This window comes from Glycine max, chromosome 19 (genome assembly GCF_000004515.6).
Source record: "Glycine max cultivar Williams 82 chromosome 19, Glycine_max_v4.0, whole genome shotgun sequence".
Lineage (NCBI taxonomy): Eukaryota > Viridiplantae > Streptophyta > Magnoliopsida > Fabales > Fabaceae > Glycine > Glycine max.
Window position 1 is genome coordinate 9,547,938 of NC_038255.2, and position 6,574 is coordinate 9,554,511.

Consider the following 6,574-nt stretch of genomic DNA (forward strand, 5'->3'; position numbering starts at 1 on the left):
CAGTTGCTATAGCTCATAATCGTGTCCTACATGCATGAACCAAGCATATGGAAAATGATGTCTTCTTTGTTAGGGAAAAAACTCTGACCAAGAAGCTAGTTGTTCATCATATTCCTACTCTTGATCAGTGGGTAGATGCACTCACCAAGCCACTCTCTCCCAATAGATTCATGTTTCTAAGAGCCAAATTCAAAGTGCTTGAGACTTCCTCAAAGTCTCACCCACCTTGAGTTTGAAGGGGAGGGCTATTAAAGTATTGTACAAAGAGTTGCAGTATTCAACTGCACTCTCGGCTAAGTGTTAGTTAGGAGTTAGTTTACTCTATTGAGTTAGTTAGTAGGTTAGTTACTGACATCACAATTGTCATAACTAACTATCTAAGCCTATATATACCAAGTTGTAACACAGAGATTAGTGGCTAATAATATTTTTCACTTCTCAATTTTAAAGTTTTTCTCTCTCGAAATATCTTCTACTAGAATTCAACTCTTGAAGAAAAGGCTATTGTGTTGGAATAACTTAGTTTTGAAAGGAAAGCATATTCATATGCGTTGTTGTGCGCATATCTTGAACTTGATTATGAATAGTGGACTAAAAGAGATTAACAGCTTTGTTTTAAGAATCTGTGTTGCAGTGAAATATATAAGATCATCTCCTTCTAGACTAATGAGCTTCAAAGAATGCGTTGAACAACAAAACATTGAATGTATGGGTCACATTTGCTTGGATGTTGAAACAATGTGGAATTCCACCTATTTGATGTTAGATGCTGCTTTGAAGCATAGGAAGGCATTTCAGGAGTTTGAGTTTCATGATAAAAAAATATGCTAATAAGTTAGGAAAAAGGATAAGTTTTCTTTCCTATGAAGATTAGGAATATGATGAGGGTATTCTACCCTTCTTGAGTATTTTCTGTGAAGCCACTTTGCGTATCTCAGGTACCTCTTATGTTACTAGTAGCATGTACATGTTAGAGGTGGTAGTTATTTGGCATGGGATTAACGATTTGCTTAACTGCAACATTGAAGATAGAGTTGTTGGATCAAGTGGCCTCGAAATAATTAAGAAGGGGGGTTGAATTAATTATGAACGTGTCTTGACTAATTAAAACTCTATCCTTCCTAATGTTACAAGATTTAATTAGGCTTTTACTACTAAGTCAAGAAAGTAAAGAACAGAAATAGAAACTTAACCAAAAGTAAAAGCGATAATTAAAATTACACAACGGAAATTAAAGAGTGTAGGGAAGAAGAAGACAAACACAAGATTTATACTGGTTCGACCATAAACCGTACCTACATCCAGTCCCCAAGCAACCTGTGGTTCTTGAGATTTCTTTCAACCTTGTAAAATCCTTTACAAGCCCAAGATCCACAAGGGATGTACCCTCCCTTGTTCTCTTTGAATAAATAAGTGGATGTACCCTCCACTTGAACTGATCCACAAGAGATGTACCCTTTCTTGTTCTCAGTATAACAATCCCCAAGTAGATGTACCCTCTACCCTTACCACAAAGGATGTACCCTCTAATGTGTTGGGACAAAGAATTCTCAAGCGGTTAGTCTTTTGAAATCCTTTGCTTAAGGGGAAGGGAAGAATCAAAAGAATTCTCAGGCAGTTAGTCCTTTGAATCTTTTGGAAAGAGAGAAGAGAGACACAAAAGAATTCAGGCGGTTAGTCCTTCTATTCTTTCGGCAAAGGGAGAAGAGAATGAAAAAGAATAGCACAAGTTTTTTTATCAAAGAACTTTTCTTGAAAGAGAAAGGATTAAACAAAAACTTTTAGAAAGATGAAGAGAAATGAATCAGAAAGATCTGTAAAGAACTTGTTATGAAACTTGTTGAAAGAGATTGAAAGATTGATTGAAGGATTCTTTAAAGATATTAAAGATTGATGAAAGATTGATTGAAGGATGTTGAAAGAAGATGATATGAAATTCATGCCATGGTCACATATTTATAATCTCTTGATGACTCAAGTTAAAGTTTGTGACTCTTGGAAATTTTTTTAAAACTAGTCACCTTAAAAATTGTGACTCTTTTGAAAACTAGTCACTTAAAAAGTTGTGACTTTTGAAAAAATCTTCAGAAACAAGTCACTTGAGGATTTGTGACTTTTGGAAATTTATTTTTCGAAATCAGTCACTGGTAATCGATTACATTACACATCAACAGATGTGACTCTTCATGTTTAAATTTTGAAAATCAAAATGTTTAGAAGTCTGGTAATCGATTACACAAGTTTAAAATGATTTAAAACTGTTTAAACACAAGTTGTGACTCTTGAAATTTGAAATCTAACGTTTTAAAACACTGGTAATCGATTACTACCTTCTGGTAATCGATTACTAGAGAGTAAAACTCTTTGGTAATGATTTTGTGAAAACTTCTTGTGCTACTCAATGTTTTGAAAAACTTTTTTAATACTTATCTTGATTAAATCTTTTCTTGATTCTTGAATCTTGAGTCTTGAATCTTGATCTTGATACTTGATTCTTGAATCTTGAATCTTGATTAACTCTTGATTCTTTGGCATCATCAAAATAACCTTGGAAGGCATTGCTTCCACAAGAGCTACACATTAGATGACTAAAAATATGAAAGAAAAATATCAGAAATACTGGGGTGATCCTAACAAGTTGAACATGTTGTTACTAATTGTTGTTGTGTTAGATTCGAGGTCTAAAGTAAAATATATGAATTGGGCAATTGGTCAACTTTTTGATGTGGACAAGGCAAATGGGTCTAAGTCAAAGCTAAAGTCTTCTTTTAAATCATTGTTTAATGAATATAATTGTCATAAAGAGGGAACTGAAGATGACACACACCAAGCACATGTAAATGTACCTAGTTACAAGAAAGATCTATATGGTTGGAATCTATTTTTGCAAACATCAGGGCTAACCTCATCAAACAAATTTGAGCTTCAAAAGTATTTAGATGAAGGGATTGACACAAGTGAAAATCTGAATATTCTTGATTGGTGGAAAGTTAATTTAGGTCGATTTCCAGTCCTTTCAAACATAGCATGAGAGCTATTAGCTATATCTGTTTCTATAGTTGCATCTTAGTTTGCATTTAGCACAGGTGGAAGGGTGCTTGATTTGTTTCGTAGTTCAAATTGTTTATTGTGCTTTAGCCTTTAGACTTCATATTGTTTGTTGTTTTGAGAGTTTATATTACATTTTATTTTAGTAACTTGAGTATGATTATGATAGAACTTGGTCAAGTTCAAGTGTATGATTAATTCTTTTTAGTGATCTTTTAATCAACATATTTGGTATATGAAATAATTCTTATCAATTTCAAGTGGACAGATGCTAAGTTTTCACTTTTTAGCATTTAATTACTAAAATTTATAAATAAAAAAATCCTTATAATTTAAGTGGATATAGATTGAATATAACCAAATCCATATCCACTTAAATAGATTGGATCTTGAATCCAGGTTGTTTAAAAATATGGATATAAATATAAGATCCAATTCATTTAAGTAGATATGAATTGGATTCTTAAAAATCCAATCCATACCCACCCCTAATTGATAGGATGAAAATAAGACTAATAAACATGGGTATAAGATAAGCATTTATCATCTTTTTTTATTATTTCTCATCAATCATCTTAATTGTTAAGTAATATTTTATTGAAAAATATGTCCACATTTCAGAAGTATATCTCCGGAACTATGAATCATAGTTCCTAAGATATATTTCCAAAATAGGAATATGTAATTTTGAAAATACATTTCTAAAAAGTAAAAGGGGTGTACTTCTTTAAGAAAAAGACATAATGGGTAATTGAGAGGTAGAAGGGGAATAGGAGGATGTAAATAGCAAGTGCCTAGAAATATTAGTGGATCAACTACTGGCACTAGAAAGTGTTTAATAACTCTCAACAAAGCCCGCTTAACATTTTTTGGTCATTTAAACCGCCAAGAAATGAGTCGCCACAAAACACGTGACACTCACAACAGCCACCATGTCGCCAATTAACAACATCACTTATGATCAAGGATCAAAATCATTAACTGACAAAAAGATCAGAGATTAAGATCAATCAATTTTTTATTTAGGGACTAAAAGTGAACATTCAAAAAAATTTGAGGACTGAAAATATGATTAATCCTTTGTTCTATTGTCGAATAACAATTTCTAGGAATATTCTATGGTGAACGAATGTACAAAATGGTCCACCGGTGGATTGCAAATTAATAATTGCTTTTTAAATTCTTATACCCTGCCCAATACTTAAATTTTCACCTGTGCAACATAGGTTTTTTCACTTTTTGATTACAGGTGATCCCACCAAAACATCTGCAAACTTGCACTGTATCATTGAAAACGTGAAGGGTGTAGCATAGCAGTGTACTAATACCAACTTTTGACTAATTAATTTTTACCAACTTTTGACCAAGCTATGCTATAAATCATTGTTTTCCAAAATATAAGAGTGCCTTTCTAAAACTTCTTAGGCTTCTATCTACTGTGTATAGGTGAAAAGAAACGCAAACTAACTGCCAACCACACCAACAGAAATCTTGAAGAAGTAAAGTTCAAGCTTCTACAGGCTGGATGTTAGGAAGAAGTGGATATAGCAGAAGCCCATGAAGGAAGGCCCAAGAGGAGCACTACCAGAGCTGCATATCTCAATGATTCTGTGTAGTGTCTGTAGGAAGCACTAGCAGTGGTTATGCTTCAGGATAATGCCAAATTCTATTATAGGTTGTTAGTAGTGTTAGTGGAATATGGAAGCTGTTGTTAGTGGAGAATCAATTCGGTTAGGAGTAGCTTGTTATCCCTATATAAACATGAGTAAATGAATAAAGTAGAAAAAGATGAATTTGAGTAACGATAATTAGTGTAGTAAGGAGGCCCCCCTGTCCTCGAATTCAAGGAACCTTCCCTCACCTTCTCCCCTCTGTACCTAACACTGGACGAGAAAGGTTGCTGAAATTGCTTATTTTAAAGTTGACACAGTCACAAGGTTTGTAACTTTGCTGGGGCTAACAAAAGAAAAACTCAGATGTGGGTTGTCAACTAGAAGAGGCACGAAGGAACCAGTATAAAGCTCTCTCTTTATATATCCTTTCTATTTTTTTTTTCTCAATATTTGTTTAAATGTGCTTTAATCTATGTACTTTATAATAAACGATACGAAAAAAAAAATTTATGCAAAACTTTTCCAAACATTTTATAGCTTTAAATTCACTTAACTTTTATAGAACTTATCATATTCAATTTATCTAACAGTTGAGATGTATAGGTTAATTGTAACTTATAACAGAGACTTGAGTTATTTTATTTTGTTATTTTTTTTAGGCTTAAATATTTTTTTCATCTATTATAAATATCTAATTTTTGTGTTTATTTTTTAATAAATTTTTATTTTGCACTGAATCTCTAATAAAATAACAATTTGATTTATTGTCATCGACATTTATTTTTAATTCTTAATAAATTAGTGAATTTTATGTTTGTTCCTTGATAAATTTTTTTAATTTATTATTAGTTGGGATTAAAATAAAATTCATTAATTTACTAAAGATTCAAATAAAATATCAATAACCAAAAAGAAAAATATTATTTTATTAGAAACTCAACACAAAAAGAATTATTAGGAAATAAATACAAAAATAAAATATTTATTAGATATCGATAAAAAAAAACATATTTGGGTCTTCTTCTTATAAATATTTACGAAAATACTTATCTAAACAATTAGTTGTTCTATGGCGGCCTGCTGTACTGACCCTCTCTCTCATGTTCGTAAGCTGAGTTGTTAGTTTGAGTTGCACAATGAGTTCTGAAACTTGTTTTTAAGGATAGAAATACCAGCTTCTTATCTTTAGTTTCGAATTGCTCTTACTTAATAAATTACCCATGTTAAAGTTTGTTGCCAGACTGCTAATTTGAGGCGAACAATTTGTAATTTTTTGTTAAAATGTGGTATAATAAACAACAATATATCATTTAACTTTTGTATGTAAGGACAATTTCTGAATTTATGCTTCTTAGCTATAATTTTTAGTTTTTTTTTACTGTAATTCTTTCAAATCAAATCTCAAATTTCTAATCTTTATATATAAAAAGAAGGTAAGTGAGGGTAGTTTTGAAAAAAAAAAACAAATTAAAGGAAATAGGTGGGATAGTTTGGAAAAAATAATTTTTTATTATAAACTGTAAAAAAAGTTCTTTGCAATCATTAGCTGAAAAAGAATCGTTTTAAAATTAATGAGCTGATTAAAAAAAAATAAACATTTTAAAACCGTTGTCATTGATAGTGATTATCAATTAATGGAAAAAAAAACATCATGGATAAAATTAAAGTATGAATAAAATTATGTTATAAAATTAATGTGTATTAAAAATGTTTCCTTTTCAATTAATATGTATAAAATTAATGGATATGATTTTACTTTCATATTTCTTTTAATTATCTCTACCTCTATAGCATAGAACCATTGTCATTTTGCTTTTTCCATCCACTCAATTTTGATCCTGCTGCGATACAATGGAAATTGCAAGAACATCCTTTTGAAGAATAAAATTACACTAAATTGTACCTATACATGT